Source organism: Macaca nemestrina, chromosome 4 (assembly GCF_043159975.1).
Source record: "Macaca nemestrina isolate mMacNem1 chromosome 4, mMacNem.hap1, whole genome shotgun sequence".
Taxonomy (NCBI): Eukaryota; Metazoa; Chordata; class Mammalia; order Primates; family Cercopithecidae; genus Macaca; species Macaca nemestrina.
This window is the reverse complement of record NC_092128.1, coordinates 63,196,285-63,221,003: the sequence shown is the minus strand read 5'-3', so window position 1 is coordinate 63,221,003 and position 24,719 is coordinate 63,196,285. Positions and strand designations below refer to the sequence as shown.

Sequence of the window (24,719 nt, the reverse complement as noted above, 5' to 3'; positions counted from 1 at the left end):
GGACAAATACCTGATGCAAGCGGGGCTTAAAACCTAGATGACGGATTGATAAGGTGCAGCAAACCACCATGGCACATGTATACCTATGTATCAATCCTTCACATTCTGCACATGTATTCCAGAACTTAAAGTAAAATTTTAAAAAATTAAATAAAAATAAATAAATAAATAAATAAATAAATAAATAATTTTTTTAAAAATAAATTCTTCCCTATCTTACAATAAGAATGTTTCTATACTTTTTCTGGAAGTTCTAAAGTTTTGCTTTAATATATAATTTTACCTTTCACATTTTTCAACCTATCTGAAATGTATGTATGTGGTAATTATCTAATATTTTTCCATGTGCATAGCCAATTGTTTTAACACCAATCTATGTTTTCTTCTAATTTGGAATGCCATCTTTGCCATATTCAATTTCCTCACGTTCATGTTTGTATTTCTGAGTTCTGTATTGTCTTTTATTTATCTGTAGTGTTTTAATTATTATAACACTATATTAAACCTTGTTATCTGGAATGGTGTTCTCCCACCATTGTTCCTTTTGTTAATGCATTAGCTAACTTTGGACTTTTAATACTGCATATGGACTTAAGAATGACTTGTCAATTTCTGTGAAAAACACCATTAGGATTTTGATTAGAATTCCATCACATATTTATAGATCAATATGGTGAGAGTTAATATTTACTACACTAATTATCCTTTGAAGAGTATGGCCTATATCTCTTCATATAGTTGGGTTTTTGCTAGTGCGTTGCCTTTCTTTCTTTCTTTCTTTTCTTTCTTTCTTTCTTTCTTTCTTTCTTTCTTTCTTTCTTTCTTTCTTTCTTTCTTTCTCTTTCTTTCTTTCTTTCCTTCCTTCCCTCCCTCCTTCTTTCTTTCTCTTTCCTTCCTCCCTTCCCTTCCCTTCCCTTCCTTCCTTCCTTCCTTCCTTCCTTCCTTCCTTCCTTCCTTCCTTCCTTCCTTCCTTCCTTCCTTCCTTCCTTCTTTCTTTCTTTCTGCACCAAAAGGCCCAGCTAATTTTTTTATATTTTGTAGAAACAGGGATCTTGCTCTGTTGCCCAGGCTGGTCTCAAACTCCCAGCGTCAAGCAATCCTTCCTCCTCAACCTCCCAAACTGCCAGGATGACAGGTGTGAGTCACCACACGCAGACTGTCAGTGCTCTTCATTAAAGGACCCTACCTCTTGTCTTCGCCCAGCCTGCATTTTATTAATTGAATGTTGTAGTCCTTTTGTCTTTTTTGATACTGGATCTCTTTGACATGAGCAGGAATATTGTAAAGAAATTTTATCAGGCCATATCTGTGCATGAATAAACATTCTTTGTTTCACCTATTTCTGTTAAAAACATTATCTTTTTGCTTTACCAACAAGGATGATTTCTCCAGAATTTCCTCTTGTTTAAAAAAAAAAAAAAAAAAAAACCTGACTAACCTGGATGGAGTTTGGAGGCAGGTTAGGTAGGTAAGAGATAGTACTGGCATGTAGGTTACTACTTTGCATTACTTGTAGAGTAAAAAATACTGAATTTAGCTCAAAACTGAAAGAAATAATTAGTGTAAACCTTCCTCCTTCTATAGATTATGATCATGATAAAGAAACAAATGAAACTCTCTTAACACCTAGTCCTATATGTTATTTACAAGAATCAGGGTGTAAAAAAGGGAAGCCCTCTGCAAAAACACAGTAAAGGCAAGATATTGCTGGAGACAAAACAGTTGTTTTAGTTTTCTATTTCCACCAGCAGTGCCTGGCAAGGAGGCTGAAGCAGTAATATTCTCTTGGGAAGTTTAAGGCACAGTAAAGACAAATTATGAGAGCAGACTCTTTGTAGGGCTTCACTTGCAAGTATGGCCTAACTGCTTCTCTTGGCTTCTTCAGAAAAGGTAGAACTCAGAGAAACAAACAGGCCCTCTGGCTGCTGCCAGCCACTGTTTGCACACAGAGTTTTGAACCCTGGGCTGCTAAAACCACACAAATACCACAAAACAGTAGTTGCCTAAACAGTAGGAAGATCAGTTCTCTGCAGGGTTCAGGAATAAAGGAGGCCCTATCAATGCTGCAAAGCCAAGAGGTCTTCCCCTAGCCTGAGGATGCTGACTTCCAGCCACATCTTGTGGAGGCTGATGGCAGAAAATGGTTGGCTGAAACCCACGTTTGGAGAAACCTGGCTTGGGAACTTCCAGATATGAGGGAGGGAGCTGAAGGGCTCAGAGGTCAGGTCTAGGGTCTCTGGTTTGATGAGATATCTAGATGAGCAAGAGAAAGAAACATTTTTCAGCAGGATAGTTCTGAGATCCAGCAGCCCCAGAGAATATGCAGGAATCCAATGGAGTCCTGAGGACTTTCCTACCAGAAAAAAAAAATAACCCTAGGATATAAGTGTCCAGGGGTTCAGGGGAAATTTAGGAAATTGATTCGATTAGGGTTGAATATATCACTGGAAGAAAATGTAACTCTTACCCCTGAAAAGAGCACCCCTGGTTGATGCAGGAAGGTGGCGGCAGACTCTATTCCCAGAGATCAGTTCATCTCCTTCACCTTCTTTTCTTTAACCATGAACAGAGATCCTGTAGGGTAGGGATTTAATGCAGGGAAATACTTTTTAGGCCTAGAATAGCTCATCCAGTGTGAAGAGATTGCTCTTTGCAGGTGACCAAGACAGACTTAATATGCTTCTCCCCTTAACTAAGTTTTACGCAGACTTCTTTCTGGCTCTAGGCCCCAACCTCCCTTTTTTTAGAGCCTTTACTTTAGAAAACCTGTCATTGTGAATTTTTTCCCCTTCATTTTGACATGTAAATATTTTTAAAGCCTCTTCCCACTTTTACAACACAGGATAGTCTTTCTCAAGGAACTATGAGCCATGTCTTTGAAACGTAGTCTTTAAGGAAGAGAGGGCCCGTATCTCCCAGTGTCTATGAGAAGGTGACAGCCTAACAAATGCCTTGCTCCAAGTTGTAAAACTACCTCCAGTTATGAAGATAGAAAAAGCATTTTTGGAGTAGGAGAGGAAGAGTAAAAGACAGGACTTGCTTAGTCTCCCCTCTCCCTCTCTCCCTCCTTCCCTCCCTTTCTCCCTTTCTTATCTCCCTTCCTTCCTTCCTTCCTTCCTTCCTTCCTTCCTTCCTTCCTTCCTTCCTTCCTTGCTTCCTTCCTTCCTTCCTTCTTTCCTTCTTTCCTTCTTTCCTTCCTCCCTTTCCTTCTTTTATTTCTCTTATCCTTTTACTTATGGGATTTTTGCATTCTACTAATGATATAACTATATTTATTTAAGGCGTCATGAAGACACTCCCTGCCTTTCCTCTAAGGTTAAGACTGTCTGAGAAACGTCCATCATGTAATTGAAACAATATTTATTGACTTACTACTCTATTCTAGACACAGTGCTAGGAAATGAGCTTATAGAAAGTAAGCAAAACAAACTTTTTTTCACTCCTGAAGTTTAAAATCTTACATTAATCAACCAATCACACAAACGAACAAGTACAAAGTATGATAAGTACCAGGATGGGAAATATAGAGTGCTACTTGTGGGACTGACCAGTCTTAGGATTCAGAGGCATGTTCCAGACAGATCTAGAACACAGCATGAAGGTTCTACTGCAGAAAAAAGAAGAGAGCATTGGTGAATGAATATAGGCCTAGACTGAGGGAGCCTAACTGCCTAAGGCTGAGATCACTGTATGAGGGTCCCTCCTTCCCTCATGTGTGGTGCTACACATATATCAGACCTTTGCTTAAGGATTTATTAAATAAAAAGTCCTTTTTGTTTTTGTTCACAAAACAATATTGGCTTCTATCTACTATTTATATCCATCCATCCATCTATTCCTAAAAGCTCTAAAATACTTCATTTTTACAAAGTTATTTTCTCAGCTAAATTATTTAGATTTGCAGTGTTTTTTCTTCTCATTAAACATTTATTACTCACATATTGATAATTAACTGCTTATATAGTTGTAGACTGGTTGGGGAAAGTGTAAAATTTCCCCCACTCCTTTCTCTTTTTTCCCGCTGCCTCTGGCTATTAAATACAAATGCAGTTCTTGTATTAAGGAAGACTGGGAGAATTATTTTCTGTCAGTTAACCTAAAACAGTGCTGACTTTATAAAATATTTGCTTAGAGTTTTCAAAATTTTGGTTATGTTAACAACTACATGAGTGCAAAAAAACAGAAGAAAAATTCATTATTTCCCCAACGTAGTCTCTTAGAGTCTGACCTAAATATAAACTTACAATGAAATTGAAAGGAACTCCATATTTAGATAAACTTGTATTCTATTTATCAATTCATTACTAGTTGAATCACACATTGTTTATTTAATTTTACATAAAGCAAGAAAAACCATTAAAAGATGTTAAGAAGTGCAATACATCAAAGCAATACTTCAAAAAACCTTTGAAATCATTGGTCTAAAAGCTTTGAAATCACTGATTTAATTAGTCATTATAATCATGTACCTAAGGCTGTAGCTGCGTTTTCATTTTCACAGATGACAAGGTTTTGATTCACTTTATTCAACATAAAGGTAAAAATTTTTCTCTGTGAATGAAACATATTATATTCCTGTAGAGATATAGGAAAATAATAGGACAAAGTATGTTAATTTTTCTCTTGCCTCTTTTAGTACTTACCTCACTTATAAGGAAGAATAACCCAATTTAATATTTTTCAAAGTACTCTTCCTCAGATTTCACATAACATCTGGAAAGTAAAAGAAATTATTTTTACAAATTTTACTGAAAAGTTAGACATGCATAACCAAGAAGAAATTGTACAAATATATGCTAATTCTTTTAAATAGTCATAGAAGAAAAATATGAAAATATATTGTACACAATTAAAGCAGTAAGTTTAAGTGAACCCATTGGCCCTTGATCTGTAAAGATAGGTGGACTGTTCCTAGAATATGTCTGTGGTGTGTTCATTGGAGGTAGGAGTAGGCTGAAAGAAAAGGTACGTAAATACAATATATAAACACAAATATATATACACATGTATACCTATATACTATATATACATGTATAGTATAGCATAATAAACATATAATGTATATGCCACTGTATATATATAGACCACTCTATATGTATATGTAAAATATCACTATATGTACATACAATATATATACGTATATATAGTGGTATTAAAACATGTCCTCAAATTCTCTGATAGCTGTTCCATCAAGAAGTGGAGCTTATGTTTCCTCCTGTTGAAACTGCATGGGGCTTTATAATTGCCTTGACAAGCAGAATGCAACGTAAGTCACATGGTGATGATAGGCTAGAAAAGGCCATGTAATCTCTGCTGCCTCTCTTGGGACACTTGCTTTGGTAGTGTTAGGCAGCTGTGTAGAGATACCATGAAGAGCAAATCAAGGCAGAGAGAGATATGCCCACAGAGCTCAGCTCTTTCAGTCTTCCCAGCTTAGGCACCAGATATGTGAGTGAAGAATCACAATGGAATAATATTCAGCCATAAACAAGAATAAAATATCACCATTTGTGACAACATGGATGGACCTGGAGGTCATCACGGTAAGTGAAACAAGCCAGACTTAGAAAGACAAATGCCTTGTAATCTTACTCATATGTGAAGTTTAAAAGAGACAGTGAGAGACATGATATCACAGAAGCAGAAAACAGAGCACTGGATACCAGAGACTGGGGAGAAAAGAAGGCAGGAGAGGATGAAAAAATAAGTTCTGGCCTGTTATTGCACAGTTACAGTGATGATGGTTAAGAGCAAGTTCTTGTATATTACAAAGTAGCTACAAGAGAGGCTTTTGAATGTTCTCACCACAAAGAAGTGATAAATGCATGAAGTGATGCATAAGCTAAATAAACTGATTTGACCACTATATGACATATATATGCATGAAAACATTGACATACACACAATAAATATGTACAATCACAATGTATCCATAAAAATAACTTTTGAGATGACCCCAGCCACTGTTTGACTGCAATCTAATGAGAGACCCTGAACAATAATTGCCTACTTGAGTCCAGCCAATGCCCAAATTTACAAGCAAAATAAATGGTTGTTATTTTTAAGCCAATGTTTGAGGTAGTTTGTTACACAGCAATAGAAAGAATAGTGTATAATAAAATTAGTTTGCACATTGTAAATGAACATAAAATAATAAGACTGTTTTTTTTGGACTGCTTAGTAGAATTGACATATAACCTCATATAAATTAGATGCCACCCTAATCGTAAAACTATATCGGCGGTAGATGTTGACATAACTTAATTTCTAACAGTGTAAAAGTTACTGTTTGTTTTCCTAATTGTATGACCATCAATCATTGCTATGGTTTAAGGGTTGCTATATCTCTATTTTTGTGACATGTTATTAGAATAACAATACTATTTAAGATCAGAAAGCAAGAATGTGGTTTAATTTTTTCTTTCTGAAACAAGTTATTCATTAATCTGTCACAATTTTTCCCTGAGAAAATTGTGTCTGTGCCATCATTATAATTTCCATTAACTTACCCTATGGAATGTTATTTCTCCATTAGATTATTACTTTAAGGTGTTTCAATCTTCCTAAAACGACCTCTGTTGTTGTCGTCGTTTTTTTTTTAAATTAGAGTTCTGTTTTCCCACATTAGGTGCAATGTAAAAAGAGGACTTTGTTATATTTTTATACAGCTTTACTGTCAACCTTCTTTAGTTTCATACAGAGTAAATCTAACTCCAGTAAAATACAGACTAAAAATCCAGATGCTGTGTCACTATTTTTTGTTCTAATACTTTTCCTTTCATTTTCTTGTTATTTAGACAACTTAGGATATTGTAAGGATTTTATTTGCTTCATTGACCCACTATGATGTTCATTTTACTTTCAGGGTCTGAAATCAAGCAGGTTAGTTTAAGTCTTGTAACAGTTAGCTTTTACTGCATAACAAATGCCACAAATTAGTGACTTAACCATTTATTTGGATCATGAGTGTTCAACTTGACAATTTATATTGTCTGAACTAGACAGCTCTGTTGGCTTGGCCTTGTTTCTCAGACATGTATGCCAGTAGAATTGCATGTTTTATATAAAACTTATATTTTACCAAATACCTAATTTATAGTTTGACAGCTTTTAGTTTCAACTTACTTGCAAGGAGAAGGCAAGGAAGTCCTGACAGTTAATATGAGTTGATGACTTGAGACAATTTTCTGGAGAAACAGAATAATTCATTCGAAGACACCATGGTTGCAAATGAAGGAGAAATACTCATCAAAGGATCATCCCTAGGTCAAAAGCCCTCTTTTTGCTGCCAGTAAAAAGCAATATAATACAAAAGCAAAAGAAGTACATTATTTTCTCAAGAGTCATTAAATTAACACATTTTTGAAGAGTATATTGCTTTTCTTCAATGCTTTCCACCATCCTCTAAAAGTTTTCCACTAAATGCCTTGTGCTGTGAGACTTACTGCTAAATTGTGTTTTACAGAGATTCTACTGTGTTTTGGCTATGAAAAGAGAGTTCCTCATTAGTCCGGATTTATTTTACACTAAAGCATTTGCTTTCATTCCATTTCCTGAGTTTCTGAGGCAAGAAAACTCATTGGAAAGGGATCTGTGTACAAAGTTCAATAAACCTAAAACAATATACTTCTTTAGAAAATTAACATTCTTCTATTCCAATCTTTTACTGCTTTGAAGTGAAAGATAACATGCAAACATAGTCATTTCTCTCTCACAAGTGGACTACAATTAGAAGCAAAGATCCATTATGCCAAATGTCTCTTATTCATGTCATCATACATGAGAATCAACTGCACTAACCTCTTAAAATTAAATCTAACTTTAATATTGTTCTAAATGATAATGTTTATTAAATCACAAGCAGAATGTGCTGTTGCTTTCTAATACACATGACCGCTAAAACATAATTATTAACAGAAAATGGTTATTCTATATATCATCTAAAATCACATTTTATAACACCATTCATAGACATATTGCATCTTGGAAAACACAAATTGAAATATTCACAACTGTTTCAGAATTAAGAATAAAAGAAGATGTTTTTATTTTCCAGTGATACATTCAGTTAAAAAAGTTATGGTGATGTTGGTGAATATGAATGACAATTCATAATAAAGGAGGTGATGTGAAGTAATTTATTTAGTTCTGGGCATCGTAATTTGAAACTATCATGTACAAACTCGAGCATGTTTCTACTCAAATAAGAACATTACACCAGATCAAGAACGACCATTTTCCCATAACTAAAGGTACTCAAGCAGAGGTGGAATGAGTAATTGTCAAAGAGGTGTGAACAGAACTCAAGTATCAATACGTGTGTTCTAAGATTCCTTGTAAGATTCAAATTCTAATATTTTCCATTGCTTTGGGCCACTGTAAAACATCTGAAATTTTAATAGAAGGGTTATTTAAACAAATTGCTTGATATATTTCATGAGAAATCAAATTTCAAAAATTTATTGTAGCTCTTTTAAAATTTTAATAATAATACTAATAATCATGATACATTTCTAAATTGTAGTTTCAATTACACAAAGATTTATTTTTCTTTCATATTTCTAATATGTAAATTTTTAGTAAACTGCACACATATTTGATTTGTACTATACACGTTTTTAAGTTAATATGTTCTTCTGACAAGTCAGCTGTTAGATAACAGAAGGCTTTTAAAAATCTAATTTCGACAGTCCAGTAGTAGGCATTTCATAAATCATTAGATGAATCACTTGATATTAATACAAATGATACAACTACATTTTAATTTTCTTATTTTGCAAAATTTTATTTGTAATGTATGATACATCGTTATATGAGAGTGATTTACTAAAAGACAATTCAAATCTCAAAAGTGTATATTTAAATTCACATTTTTTATAAGTATATCAATGTGCCTATCTTAACTGAAACACAGTTCAGTTTCTGTCTTCCTCCAAACTTGTATCCTGCACTTTACCCATCAATGTGTTGGGCTTGATGCAATTTAAATGTATTCTCCAAATTTGTATCAGTCTGTAGAAGTAAAAGCTGTCTACAGAAGGCTTATGTCACTTATCTTTTACATAAGACAGAGCGGGTACTGGTGAGCTAAAATAAATTAATTGAAGTGTGTATGTGTGTGTACGTGTGTGTTACATGAGCTTCAAATCAGTGAAATTTAAAGTTACAGCTATTTGAGAAACATGTAAACATCTAGATTCAAACGGAATATCCTACAGACGAAAATTCTAAATGAGTATGTTGTGATAAAATATTCTAATTAATCAATAAAAAACTCTTGATCATTGAGCAATACGTGCTCTTAATTTTGAAGTGAATTTGATAAAATTTTGCATATTCCATAGTAAATCATTCATCTCTTCTAAAAATAAATATACAAAATGTAGGCCTATAAAAATACATTTTTAATTTTTCTTATTACCTCATTTTATTCCAATTTCATCAGGTGTGACCTTGAATGTTACTAATATTGGAAAAACTATTTAAGTCAACCTATCTAGCCAGCATTAATTCAAAAGAGTAAATTTCAAGTTATGTGTCATTTGTACTTGTCTGTGAAATATGCCAAGTAATTCATAATAGCGCTTTAAGGAGGTTAATACCATGTATGATTCAAGTATTTCTTCTAAACTGACAATTAATTAAAATATTAAGTATTTATAATATGTGTTGGAATGCCTATTAAAAATATATCTTATGATGTTCTAAAATTATATTGGAGCGATATTTGTACATCTCGGCATATTTGCTAAAAAACATTAAATCACTGAATTTTATATTTTAAATGAGTGAATTATACGATATGTGAATTACGTCCCAATAAAGTTGTTTAACATTTTTCTTACATCTGACATATGATACCAAACTGCTTTTAGTCACCCTGCTGTTTATCATGTCTTGTCTTGTGTTTATTTTCTCCCACTTAGATACCTCTACTTTTTGCACATTTTTATTATAAACGACCACTCAGGCTTTTTGTGATTATCTTTCTAATATCTGTCATTCCTAATGAAGTATCTTACAGTTTATTTTTATGTTCTTAGTGCTTAGAATGGTGACTGGTACACAATAATACATGCTTTTTGAACAAATTAATTGACTCATATATTAGAAAGATGAAATCAGAAAATATCTATTTTTCTATGATAGTTCTGAAAATGGAAATACAAATATACATATCACCTAAAAAACAGAAGCCAATATTAAGTACATGGATAGGCTTCAATTTGTATGGATATACAGATTCCACACTTCAGTGTGAAAAAGTTTCAACATATACTTCTTGCCCCAAGCTAATCCCAAGATACGACAGATCACTTTTTTATATAATGCCTGCTCTTGCTGCAATGACAATCTGAAAACAAGGCAAACAAGCAAACAAAAAAATTGAAATTACATTAGGAACCCTACCAACTTACTTTTAGCTTCTTTTATGAGAAGCCCTCTATGGTTATATTAATAATTCTATATTATCACTAAAACTTTTAGAAGACAGACAGTAACATATATCTGAAAGTCCAAATCAGAGAAAAATAATTAATGAAGCCATGAAATAAAGCAAATGGGCTAATATTCTGTTGATAGAGTAACCATTGAATAAAAATTTCTTTTTTTATAATGTGAGATTAAATATTTAATACATGGACTATGCAATATTTGACATGTTGTTGAGAAGTTATGTTTATCATAGTATGTTTCACTGAAACATACCAGTATAATTGGCAAACTTTTGTTCTTTTGAAATAACATGCATTTAATTTCAAAATAATTTCTATTTTTTTAAAGTTATTACTTTCGGGCCTGGCACGATGGTGCATGCCTGTAATTCCAGAAATTTGGGAGGCCAAGACTGGTGGATCACCTGAGGTCAGGAGTTCGAGACCAGCCTGACTAACATGATGAACTTTCATCTGTACTAAACACAAAAATATTAGCCGGACTTCGTGGTACATGCCTGAAATACCAGCTACTTGGGAGGCTGAGGCAGGAGAATTGCTTGAACCGGGGAGGTGGAGGTTGCAGTGATCCGAGATCACACCATTGCACTTCAGCCTGGGTAACAAGTGTGAGGCTCTGTCCAAAAAAAAAAAAAAAAAAAAAAAGTATTACTTTGGATTAATACAATTTCTTTTTTTTTTTTTTTTTTTTTTTGAGACGGAGTCTCGCTCTGCCGCCCAGGCTGGAGTGCAGTGGCCAGATCTCGGCTCACTGCAAGCTCCGCCTCCCGGGTTCACGCCATTCTCCTGCCTCAGCCTCCCGAGTAGCTGGGACTACAGGCGCCGCCACCTCGCCCGGCTAGTTTTTTGTATTTTTTAAAGTAGAGACGGGGTTTCACCGTGTCAGCCAGGATGGTCTCGATCTCCTGACCTCGTGATCCGCCCATCTCAGCCTCCCAAAGTGCTGGGATTACAGGCTTGAGCCACCGCGCCCGGTCGATTAATACAATTTCAAAAAATTTTAAAACTTGTCGATTCCATCGATTAGATATTTATATCTCATTTTTGGAAGAAAGAGTCACCTAGATGCCAGACTTTCAGTTGAAAGTCAACCATAACTTAAATAAGAAATACAAATTGAGGCCAGGTGCAGTAGCTCACGCCTGTAATCACAGCATTTTGGGAGGCCGAGACGGGAGGATCACTTGTGACCAAGAGTTTGAGATCAACCTAGGCAACATAGCCAGACCTCGTGTCTATTAAAAAAAAAAAAAAAAAAAAAAATGAAATGAAATTTGAAACTCAATGCAAAGTGTCTATAAAACAGTGGAACCCAGTTATATAACTCACTATTCAACATTAAATTATTCCACATTTAAAATAGTATATAAAATGTGGTTATATACATTAAAACCTGCTTTTACATCATATGATTTATGATTCATTATTATAAAACAGTACTACTTGCTACTATAGACATACACATACTGCCTACTATGTTAAGGTCATGATGAAGAACTCAGGCTCCACAGAGAAGCCTCAACCTAAATGAAACAAAATTATGTTGTCAGAGATCAATTATAAACTTTTAAAAAGACACAGATGAAAGAGAATCCATATTACAAACTTTCATTGGAATACTAATTGCTTTACATTCCTATGGAAATTAGGTATAGTTTAACATGCTTATGTGACAGTTGTAGTGATATCAGCATAGAAAATTTATTCCTAAGAACTTTTGTTCTTAAAAAAACAACACAATAACAACAAAAAAGTGTCCCTAACATGTCTACTAACCTTTTAGTGTATCAATATTTTTTAAAGTTTATTAAAAAATGATAAAAACATATTTTTACCTAATATTTATTCTATATTATGTTATACTTAAAATGTCACATTGGATCATTTTCAATAAAAATACAATACAAAACTTACATAATCTTTTCCATTTTATCAGCAGGAAAGAAATTCTCAGCAATCACTTTGCTTGGCAGGGGTCTTCTAACTCTGAATCAGTGGCAAGTGCTAATTGGCAAAAGAGAACACAATTTGCAGTAAACACCTTTCTCCATATAGAAAGTGTTGGGTTGCAAAAATAAAATTCTTTGAACTTTATTGGCTGTTCAACAAATAGGCTTTTCATGGTAACAAATGCTTAGCTTTATATAAGCATTTAACGATATTATTTGTAACACTGAATATGTGATTTCACTGGCTTAGTTTCATGATTAGTTTTATTACTCGAACAAAAAAATAATTTAAACAGTTCAATACTTTAAGCAGTTAAAGTTTTTGTTCAATTACTACTCCCAGTGAACTGCAATAGGACCCAAGGTACAGGTACAATTTTATATTTATTATGCAGTGAAAAAGTGCACCGTGTGTAGAATTACAAGGCTCTAATTTCATTGAAAGTTTCTGTAAGGTCATAAACCAAGAGGCTGAAAAATAGAATGTTTAAAACCCCGATATGAAAAGTCAAAGACTAGTATTAACTCAATATACTGGGTAATCTAATATGTATATTATTTCTTTCTTAAATACCCATTTCCCACTTCCACATCAAAATTTGTAAGTTATAAGATATTTAGCAAAAGTTTTGTATTTCATTTAACAATCAGCAATTACCAATTTTAAAACTTATTCCAGTAGGAAATTAACTATTTTCTTGCCCTAGAAATAAGATAAATTTATATTAAAATTAATGATAGTGAAAACATTTATTAAAATGCACATAAAATTTAGAACAATTTAATTAAGATCTACCTTTTGCAAAATGTCAGGCAATCGTTACTGCAATAAATTTCAAAATTACTCCAAGGTAATAAGAACGTCTCTATCCAGAGCTATAAACTCTCCTGTGTAGCTTCGGCTATTTCGTAAGCAATGGCTTCTAATAAGGAAATCTTGCTCTCATTTCCTATTAGCTGTGTCTCAGTTTGAGACTACCTATGCAAGCTGACCCAATTCATTTTTTTTTTTTTTTTTTAAAACCAAAGACAGAACTTTGGGGTTGGGAAACCTTCATTTGTGAAAAATAATATCCCAGGAAGCTTTGAAAATTCAGAATATGGCATAATAAAAACCTCTTTTTTTTTTTTTTTTTTTTTTAAGACGTAGTTTCCCTCGTTGCCCTGACTGGAGCGCAGTGGCGCAATCTCGGCTCACTGCAACCTCCCGGGCTCAAGATCTTCTCCTGCCTCAGCCTCACCAGTAGATGGGATTACAGGCATGCGCCACCACGCTCGGCTACTTTTGTATTTTTAGTAGTGACGAGGTTTCACCATGTTGGCCAGGTTGGTCCGGAACTCCTGGCCTCAGGTGATCCGACCGCCTCCGCCCTCCAAAGTGCTGGTATTACAGGCATGAGCTGCTGCGCCCGACCTGCCACAGTAAAATTCACACTAGGTTTGTATCCTAGTCCAAGCTTCCCATAGATTTGCATAGGTGTTGTAAGGATAAGGATATAAATAAAAGGTTCAAGAATTATTTTCAAACAAAAGTTAGTGTGCGAGACTGAGAATCTTAACACAACTGCAGTAGGAGTTGTAGCTTCCCGACTGATGAATAATGCGGTGTAGTTTTGACATCTGGATCTCACAGCACAGCATTCTTAGGGCACACACTACAGCTTATTTCCTGAGCCTGTAGTGGGTAGCCTTGATGTCTTCCTTAGCACCTACTCTGAAGCAGTAGCAAATGTTGGCACTTAGGGCAACTGCATAGAAAGCAATGGGAGGCTGGCTGTACAGTGAGAACAGCAAGCACAAACATTAGCCCCTCATCCAGAGTGAGTGGACAGTAGTGGCACAGCTGATGAAAGCCAACTTTAAATGTGTAATTTTAAATGCCCCATGGGGACACTTAAAAAAAAAAGTGAAAGAAATCTTAAGGGATCAAAGGTTCTTTAGAAGCAGAGAGGGGCAAAGATTGGGGAAAATTTATTACTTATGGTATACTGCACCATTTTAATTGAAAGCTTATATGGTCTTGGAAAACAGACCACAGTTATTAATACTATTATGTGAGCAGGTGAGGAGGCTCGTTCCTGTAATCCTAGAACTTCAGGAGTCCCAGGTTTGGGGAGGACCGTTTTAGTCCAGGAGTTTCAGAGCAGCCTGCAATAGAGTGAGGCCCCGTTTCTACAAAAAATAAAAAACAACAATTAGCCAGGGGTGATGTCTCACACCTGTAGTTCCAGCTACTTGGGAGACTGATGTGGGAGGACATCTTGAGGCCAGGAGTGAGAGACTACAGTGAGCTATGATTACACCACTGCTTTTTTGCCTGAATGAGAGATCAAGACGCTGTCTCTAAAAATAAAAAATGAAAAATAAAACTACCATGGATAAATAACAACACAGGATACCTTTACTGTTATTTCCACTACGTTTGTCAAACACAGACTGCTGACTCTAAGTTTCTGTAACTGCTAAGACTACATGCTTACTCGATATTGGACACTCTTCTAAGCACTGTACATATTTTAATTATTTGAATCTCACAATAATCTCCTGAAGCAGGTAATATAATAATCCTATTGTAGTGGCTAGGAAACTGAGGAACAGCAAGGGTAAGTAACTTACCTAAGGCAATGTGATGAGTAATTGGCAGAGACTAGATTCAAATTCAGGCACCCTGGCTCCAGAACTCATGTTCTAACTTCCATTTTCTTTAGAAGAAATTATTCTGAAATAAAACCGTTGATGTTCAAACTGCAAAATTTATACCTGATTTTTTCAAGTGCTTCAGAAAATACATACTCTCTTGTACATGCCTTAATAGTTCATCAGGCCGGGCGCGGTGGCTCACGCCTGTAATCCCAGCACTTTGGGAGGCCGAAGCAGGTGGATCACGAGGACAGGAGATCGAGACCATCCTGGCTAACATGGTGAAACCCCGTCTCTACTAAAAATGCAAAAAATTAGTCGGGCGTGGCGGCGGGCGCCTGTAGTCCCAGCTACTTGGGAGGCTGAGGCAGGAGAATGGCGTGAACCCTGGAGGTGGAGCTTGCAGTGAGCTGAGATGACGCCACTGCACTCCAGCCTGGGCGACAGAGCGAGACTCTGTCTCAAAAAAAAAAAAAAAAAAAAAAAAAAAAAAATTCATCAATTGTGAAAGAAAAATAAGCATAAAAGTAAATTAAATGATGTGGCAAGTTTACTGTTGAGAATCAGTTTTCAGACTTTGAAATACAATGACAAAATTTGAATTAAAAGAGAATGATGGATGTTTCACTATATTATTTTACTGTGTTAACTTTCCTTGTGTAACTAGATCAACAGGATAGATCTTTATTAGATCATGGCAAAAAGATCTGTGCATGTGACTAATGGAGACAATCTAAAAGATGATAATATATTAATTCCAATACATTTGATGCTTATGGTGTTCTTTAACAGTCCAAATGCATTCCAATTCTACAACAATTTGGAATGGAGAAAGGTCTGCCTTTGTGCTTTTAGGATTTAGGAAGAAAAAGGGAAAGTAAAGCAACCATCTATATACTACATGACTGAAGTAGTTATTTTTAGTAATGGTTCAGGGAAGAGTACTTATGGCAAATGGATGAAAAAGAACACAGGGAGCCTTCTCACTTCATAACAAAAATATTAAAATAATAGATATAAGTTTTTTTCATCAAACATTCACAGATGCACTAAAAGAAATAGAGATGGATAGAAGACTATCTGCCACATAGACACAAGATGGAAACGCACATCTCTGAGCCCAACGATACTGGTGTTCACTAAAGTATGAATATTGGGAACAGTAGCAGAGCCTGGGGTCCTGAATCCTATCCAAAAGACACTGAAACCTGACAAATCGTCAGGATCCAGAATCAGGCCCTTCACAGGAAATAAGAGGATCAGCTGTGCTCCTTGATTATGTACAAAAGTTGTAAAAGCTCGCCCTGCTTGTTCATGATTGTAACTAGATGGTTATTTACAGTTGTATGTTCTCCTTGCTGGTGGTGAAATTAGGAGGAAGAAAGACAAATGAATACCTGGCTGCTGCATTTTGTTGGAAGACAGGAGCTATAATTTTCTCTTGAATCATAATTCTCCACCTTATAAGATAAGAACTGGAATGGAGGTATGCATTTCCCTGCTTTGTGAGCCCATGCAATGCACAAGGAAGGGTCAAGCAAAAGAAGAGGACTACTCTCAAATGAGACTAGCTAAGAAAAAAGAAATCCAAAGCAAAAGAGGAAATATAAATCCATTAAATACAGTTAAAAACCTCCCAAATACAGTCATTTAAAAAATGACTTCAAAGTAAATAAGGTTAAAATCCTTAAGGCAAAAAAAGAGGGGGAACAGTCATAAAACAAGATCAGCTGATGTATGTGTCCTCTATTTATCAATTGTTTTCAATGTATATTTATTTACACAGATAGAAGATAGATGTAGATAGGTAAATTTGATAAAGAATATTTAGAAATCATAGAAATATGAAAAATTCAGTGATTGTAATTAAAAATAACCATAAGAGGAAAAACTTCAATAGAAAATTAAGAAATTAGATGTTAGAAGGGATGAAATCACTAAGGAAACAACAGCTAGAGAAGGAAAATGTGAAAGATAAATAAAAATGCAAGAAAATGGATTGAGAAGTACAAATATCCATCTTTCAGGGATGCTGGATTGATAAGGAGAATGAGTAAGAGACAATATTTAAAGAGATAAATTCTGCACATTTTAAAAGTTGAAGTAAGCCATAAATCTTCAAATTTAAAAAGCACATAGATACATTATGGTGAGAAAACTTTGCATTTCAAATCGAAGGAATATTTTAAAACGTACTAGAGAGAATATATTAACACTGGAATTCTCATGAGCAATGATAGGTTACAAATAATAGTGGTTAAAATATTCAAAGTACTGGCCGGGCGCGGTGGCTCAAGCCTGTAATCCCAGCACTTTGGGAGGCCGAGACGGGCGGATCATGAGGTCAGGAGATCGAGACCATCCTGGCTAATACGGTGAAACCCCGTCTCTACTAAAAAATACAAAAAACTAGCCGGGCGAAGTGGCGAGTGCCTGTAGTCCCAGCTACTCGGGAGGCTGAGGCAGGAGAATGGCGTGAACCCGAGAGGCGGAGCTTGCAGTGAGCTGAGATCCGGCCACTGCACTCCAGCCTGGGTGACAGAGCAAGACTCCATCTCAAAAAAAAAATAAAAAATAAAAAATAAAAAATAAAATAAAATATTCAAAGTACTATAGTTAAAAAAGTAACTTAATCCCAGAATTGCATAAAATATGAATGCATCGGTGCCAAGAAGATGGCCGAATAGGAACAGCTCCAGTCTACAGCTCCCAGAGTGAGCGACACAGAAGACGGGTGATTTCTGCATTTCCAACTGAGGTACCAGGTTCATCTCACTGGGGCTTGTTGGGCAGTGGGTGCAGCCCACTGAGCATGAGCTGAAGCAGGGTGAGGCATCACCTCACCCAGGAAGTGCAAAGGCTCAGGGAATTCCCTTTCCTAGCCAAGGGAAACTGTGACTGATGGCACCTAGAAAATTGGGTCACTCCCACACTAATAATGTGCTTTTCCAATGGTCTTAGCAAATGGCACACCAGGAGATTATATCCGCACCTGGCTCAGAGGGTCCCATGCCCATGGAGCCTCACTCATTGCTAGCACAGCAATCTGAGATTGAACTGCAAGGCAGCAGCGAGTCTGGGGGAGGGGCACCTGCCATTGCTGAGGCTTGAGTAGGTAAACAAAGCAGCTGGGAAGCTCAAATTGGGTAGAGCCCACTGCAGCTCAAGGAGGCCTGTCTACCTCTATAGACACCACCTCTGGGGGCAGGGCATAGCTGAACAAAAGGCAGCAGAAACTTCTGCAGACTTAAACGTCACTGTCTGACAGCTTTGAAGAGAGTAGTGGTTCTCCCAGCATAGAGTTTGAGATCTGAGAATGGACAGACTGCCTCCTCAAGTGGGTCCCTGACCTGAGTAGCCTAACTGGGAGGCATCTCCCAATAGGGGCAGACGGACACCTCACATGGCTGGGTGCCCTTTTAAAAGGAAGCTTCCAGAGGAACGATCAGGCAGCAACATTTGCTATTCTGCAATATTCGCTGTTCTGCAGCCTCCACTGGTGATACCCAGGCAAACAGGATCTGGAGTAGACATCCAGTAAATTCCAACAGACCTGCAGCTGAGGGTCCTGACTGTTAGAAGGAAAACTAACAAACAGAAAGGACATCCACACAAAAACCCCATCTGTACATCATCATCATCAAACACCAAAGGTAGACAAAACCACAAAGATGGGGAGAAACCAGGGCAGAAGAGCTGAAAATTCTAAAAATCCGAGCACCTCTTCTCCTCCAAAGGAACCCAGCTCCTCACCAGCAATGAAACAAAGCTGGACAGGGAATGACTTTGATGAGTTGTGAGAAGAAGGCTTCAGATGATCAAACTTCTCCGAGCTAAAGGAGGATGTTTGAACCCATCGCAAAGAAGCTAAAAATCTTGAAAAAAGATTAGACAAATAACCATGTAGAGAAGATCTTAAATGACCTGATGGAGCTGAAAACCATGACATGAGAATGACATGACACATGCACAAGCTTCAGTAGCCGATTCAATCAACTGGAAGAAAAGGTATCAGTGATTGAAGATCAAATGAATGAAATGAAGCGAGAAGTTTAGAGAAAAAGGAGTAAAAAGAGACAAACAAAGCCTCCAAGACATATGGGACTATGTGAAAAGAGCAGGTCTACGTCTGATTGATGTACCTGAAAGTGATGGGGAGAATAGAACCAAGTTGGAAAACACTCTTCAGGATATTATTCAGGAGAACTTCCCTAACCTAGCAAGGTAGGCCAATATTCAAATTCAGGAAATGCAGAGAATGCCACAAAGATAGTCCTCAAAAAGAGCAACTCCAAGACACATAATTGTCAGATTCACCAAAGTTGAAATGAAGGAAAAAATGTTAAGGGCAGCCAGAGATAAAGGCCGGGTTACTTACAAAGGGAAGCCCATCAGACCATCAGACTAACGGCGGATCTCTCGGCAGAAACTCTACAAGCCAGAAGAGAGTGGGGGCCAATATTCAACACTCTTAAAGAAAAGAATTTTCAACCTAGAATTTCATATCCAGCCAAACTAAGCTTCATAAGTGAAGAAGAAATAAAATCCTTTACAAACAAGCAAATGCTGAGAGATTTTGTCAACACCAGGCCTGCCTTATAAGAGCTCCTGAAGGAAGCACTAAACTTGGAAAGGAACAACCGGTACCAGCCACTGCAAAAACAGGCCAAATTGTAAAGACCACTGATGATAGGAAGAAATTGCATCGCCGGGCGTGGTGGCTCAAGCCTGTAATCCCAGCACTTTGGGAGGCCGAGATGGGCGGATCACGAGGTCAGGAGATCAAGACCATCCTGGCTAACACAGTGGAACCCCGTCTCTACTAAAAAAAAAAAATACAAAAAACTAGCCAGGCGAGGTGGCAGGCGCCTGTAGTCCCAGCTACTCTGGAGGCTGAGGCAGGAGAATGGCGTGAACCCGGGAGGTGGAGCTTGCAGTGAGCTGAGATCCGGCCACTGCACTCCAGCCTGGGTGACAGAGCAAGACTCCATCTCAAAAAAAAAAAAAAAAAAAAAAAAAAGAAAAAAGAAATTGCATCAACTAATGAGCAAAATAACCAGTGAACATCATATTGACAGCATCAAATTCACACATAACAATATTAATCTTAAATGTAGATGGGCTAAATGCTCCAATTAAAAGACACAGACTGGAAAATTGGATAAAGAGTCAAGATCCATCAGTGTGCAGTATTCAGGAGACTCATCTCACGTGCAGAGACACACATGGGCTCAAAATAAAGGAATGGAGGAAGATCTACCAAGCCAATGGAAAACAAACAAACAAAAAAAGCAGGGGTTGCAATCCTGGTCTCTGATAAAACAGACTTTAAAGCAATGAAGATCAAAAGAGATAAAGAAGGCCATTACATAATGGTAAAAGGATCAATTCAACAAGAAGAGCTAACTATCCTAAATATATATGCACCCAATACAGGAGCACCCAGATTCATAAATCAAGTCCTCAGAGACCTACAAAGAGACTTAGATTCTCACACAATAATAATGGGAGGCTTTAACACCCCACTGTCAACATTAGATTCACGAGACAGAAAGTTAACAAGGATATCCAGGAATTGAACTCAACTCTGCACCAAGTGGACCTAATAGACATCTACAGAACTCTCCACTACAAATCAACAGAATATACATTCTTCTCAGCACCACATCACACTTATTCCAAAATTGACCACATAGTTGGAAGTATAGCACTCCTCAGCAAATGTAACAGAACAGAAATTATAACAAACTGTCTCTCAGACCACTGTGCAATCAAACTAGAACTCAGGATTAAGAAATTCACTTAAAACCGCTCAACTACATGGAAACAGAGCAACCTGCTCCTGAATGACTACTGGGTACATAACGAAATGAAGGCAGAAATAAAGATGTTCTTTGAAATCAATGAGAACAAAGTCACAACATACCAGAATCTCTGGGACACATTTAAAGCAGTGTGTAGAGGGAAATTTATAGCACTAAATGCACACAAGAGAAAGCTGGAAAGATCTAAAAATGACACCATAACATCACAATTAAAAGAACTAGAGAAGCAAGAGCAAACACATTCAAAAGCTAGCAGAAGGCAAGAAATAACTAAGACCAGAGCAGAACTGAAGGAGATAGAGACACAAAACCCCTTCAAAAAATCAGTGAATCCAGGAGCTGGTTTTTTGAAAAGATCAACAAAATTGATAGACTGCTAGCAAAACTAATAAAGAAGAAAAGAGAGAAGAATCAAATAGATTCAATGAAAGATGATAAAGGGGATATCACCACCAATCCCACAGAAATACAAACTACCATCAGAGAATACTATAAACACCTCTATACAAATAAACTAGAAAATCTAGAAGAAATGGATACATTCCTGGACACATACACCCTCCCAACACTAAACCAGGAAGAAGTTGAATCCCTGAATAGACCAATAACAGGCTCTGAAATTGAGGCAATAATGAATAGCCTACCAACCAGAAAAAGTCCAGAACCAGATGGATTCAAAGCCAAATTCTACCAGAGGTATAAGGAAGAGTTGGTGCCATTCCTTCTGAAACTATTTCAATCAATAGAAAAAGAGAGAATCCTCCCTAACTCATTTTATGAGGCCACTATCATCCTGATACCATAGGTTGGCAAAGACACAACAACAAAAAATAGAATTTTAGACCAATATTCCTGATGAACATCGATGCAAAAATCCTCAATCAAATACTGGCAAACTGAATCCAGCAGCACATCAAAAAGCTTATCCACCATGATCAAGTAGGCTTCATCCCTGGGATGCAAGGCTGGGTCAACATATGCAAATCAATAAACATAATCCAGCATATAAACAGAACCAAAGACAAAAACCACATGATTATCTCAATAGATGCAGAAAAGACCTTCGAAAAAATTCAAAAGCCCTTCATGCCAAAAACTCTCAATAAATTAGGTATTGATGGTACATATCTCAAAATAATAAGAGCTATTTTTGACAAACCCACAGTCAATATCACACTGAATAGGCAAAAACTGGAAGCATTCCTTTTCAAAACTGGCATCAAGCTACCAATGACTTTCTTCACAGAATTGGAAAGAAACTACTTTAAAGTTCATATGGAACCAAAAAAGTGTCCGCATAGCAAAGATAATCCTAAGCCAAAAGAACACAGCTAGATGCATCACACTACCTGACTTCAAACTATACTACAAGGCTACAGTAACCAAAACAGCATGGTACTGGTACAAAAACAGAGATATGGACCAATGGAACAGAACAGAGCCCTCAGAAATAATGCCACACATCTACAACCATCTGATCTTTGACAAACCTGACAAAAACAAGAAATGAGGAAAGGATTCCTTTAATAAATGGTGCTGGGAAAACTGGCTAGCCATATGTAGAAAGCTGAACTGGATCCCTTCCTTACACCTTATACAAAAATTAATTCAAGATGAATTAAAGACTTAAATTTTATACCTAAAACCATAAAAACCCTAGAATAAAACCTAGGGAATACCATTCAGGACATAGGCATGGGCAAGGACTTCATGTCTAGAACACCAAAAGCAATGACAACAAAAGCCAAAATTGACAAAAGGGATCTAATTAAACTAAAGATCTTCTGTACAGCAAAAGAAACTACCATCAGAGTGAACAGACAACCTACAGAATGGGAGAAAATTTTTGCAATCTACCCACTGACAAAGGGCTAATATCCAGAATCTACAAAAAACTTAAACAAATTTACAAGAAAATATCAAACAACCCCATCAAAAAGTGGGAGAAGAATATGAACAGACACTTCTCAAAAGAAGACATTTATGCAGCCAACAGACACATGAAAAAATGCTCATCATCACTCACCATCAGAGAAATGCAAATCAAAACCACAATGAGATACCATCTCACACCAGTTAGAATGGCAGTCATTAAAAAATCAGGGAACAACAGGTGCTGGAGAGGATGTGGAGAAATAGGAACACTTTTACACTGTTGCTGGGACTGTAAACTAGTTCAACCATTGTGGAAAACAGTGTGGTGATTCCTCAAGCATCTAGAACTAGAAATGCCATTTGATTCAGCCATCCCATTACTGGGTATATACCCAAAGGATTATAAATCATGCTGCTATAAAGACACATGCACACATATGTTTATTGCGGCACTATTCACAATAGCAAAGACTTAGAACCAACCCAAATGTCCATCAGTGATAGACTGGATTAAGAAAATATGGCACGTATACACCATGGAATACTATGCAGCCATAAAAAAGGATGAGTTCATGTTCTTTGTAGGGGCATGGATGAAGCTGGAAACCATCATTCTGAGCAAACTATCACAAGGACAGAAAAACAAACACCGCATGTTCTCACTCATAGGTGGGAATTCAACAATGAGAACACTTGTACACAGGAAGGGGAACATCACACACTGGGGCCTGTATGGGGTGGGGAGAGGGGGAGGGAGAGCATTAGGAGATATACCTAATGTAAATGAAGAGTTAATGGGGGCAGCACACCATCATGGCACATGGATACATATGTGACAAACTTGCACATTGTGCATTATGTACCCTAGACCTTAAAGTATATTAATAAAATAAATAATAAAATAAAATAATTAATATATCTTTTGAGAGAGAGGCAGACAGAAATTTATCTTCAGCCACATAAAGACAAAAATAATTTACTATTTTTAAATCATTTCTCAAAGAACTGCGAAACACTAATATTTTGTGTTTAATAATGAGATGAAAATTTTTTGGAAAAATGTTATGGTTGATAATTTTGGTTAGTTGTTATTTTTCTATGTTCATAGACATGTATTATTTTTAATAGTAGAAGATGTCAAAAATATTGGTCATATCCTGAAACAATTTTAAAATGTTAGAATAATATTTTACAGGAGGTTCTGCTTTTTAATTGCACATGTAAGCAGCTTGGAAGTCACCAGTCTATTCTAGTGACAAGAAAACAGAAAAATCGGCAACTCCTCCTGAATCAGTAAGGGAAGTGAGGTCACAGAGCAAATTGCTGCCTTCAAAACTGGAGAGACAAAACAAGCAGATATGGAGGCAATTAAAATTGCCTTTGCAAAAGTATGACCGTAAGAGCCATTATGACATAACTGACTCTTTCTTATTTCTAACCTCATAGGCTGGCTGTCTGCTCATTCCTGGGCATGGGCCAAGCTAATGTTGGGAGAAATTTAGTTTATGATTTAAATGATAATAGCTCTTCCCAAAGACTAAATTGTTCTCGTAAAACTAATGAAAGACCACCAATTAGGCGAATGAGAAGGGCTTGAATTCTAAATAATCACCAACCTTTATTCTGGAGGTCATAAGATTTGCAACTTTCCCAATTACCCTTTAAGAACTTAAGATTGGCCTTTTGAGTGTCTTTTCAGTACTCAACTAGTCCTATGGCCCCCACCTAGAAGCTAACTCAGTACATGAGGACAATTTTCCATACCCCTTTGATTGCATTCCCAACCAATCAGCGCACCCCCTTCCCTAGCGCCCAGCTCACAAAACTGTCTTTGAAAAACCCCTAACCTCCAAGCCTTCAGAGAGATTGATTTGAGTAATAACTCTGTCTCCCATGTGGCCTAGCTGACCTTGCATCAGTTAAACTCTGTCTTTACTGCAATGCCATGGTCTCTGTGAGTTGATTTTGTGCAG

At 36.6% G+C, this 24,719-nt stretch overlaps 2 long non-coding RNA genes across 4 annotated transcripts in view; both read right to left on the bottom strand.

Annotated features, from left to right (window-relative positions):
- Positions 1–1,129: 1,129 nt before the first annotated feature.
- Positions 1,130–7,279, bottom strand: LOC105475414 (uncharacterized). 2 transcript variants are annotated; one of them, XR_011621652.1, is made up of 5 exons: positions 7,126–7,279; positions 4,644–4,713; positions 3,511–3,607; positions 2,468–2,574; positions 1,130–2,253 (listed from the first exon to the last, which is right to left on the bottom strand). It is a non-coding gene; the product is annotated as an uncharacterized lncRNA (long non-coding RNA). The 2 variants fall into 2 exon arrangements; XR_983330.2 differs by having other exon boundaries at positions 3,549–3,607.
- A 3,675-nt stretch (positions 7,280–10,954) lies between these two features.
- The window catches only part of LOC105475413 (uncharacterized), a 48,704-nt gene continuing 34,939 nt past the window's right edge, over positions 10,955–24,719 (bottom strand). Inside the window, exons 7-9 of one of the 2 annotated variants that reach the window (XR_011621651.1) lie at positions 15,023–15,125; positions 12,372–12,461; positions 10,955–11,073 (exon numbers count right to left, since the gene is read on the bottom strand). This is a non-coding gene — a long non-coding RNA (uncharacterized lncRNA). Of the gene's footprint in view, positions 11,074–11,524; positions 11,693–12,371; positions 12,462–15,022; positions 15,126–24,719 lie in introns of those variants that run through there. The other variant, XR_983329.2, reaches the window with a different exon arrangement.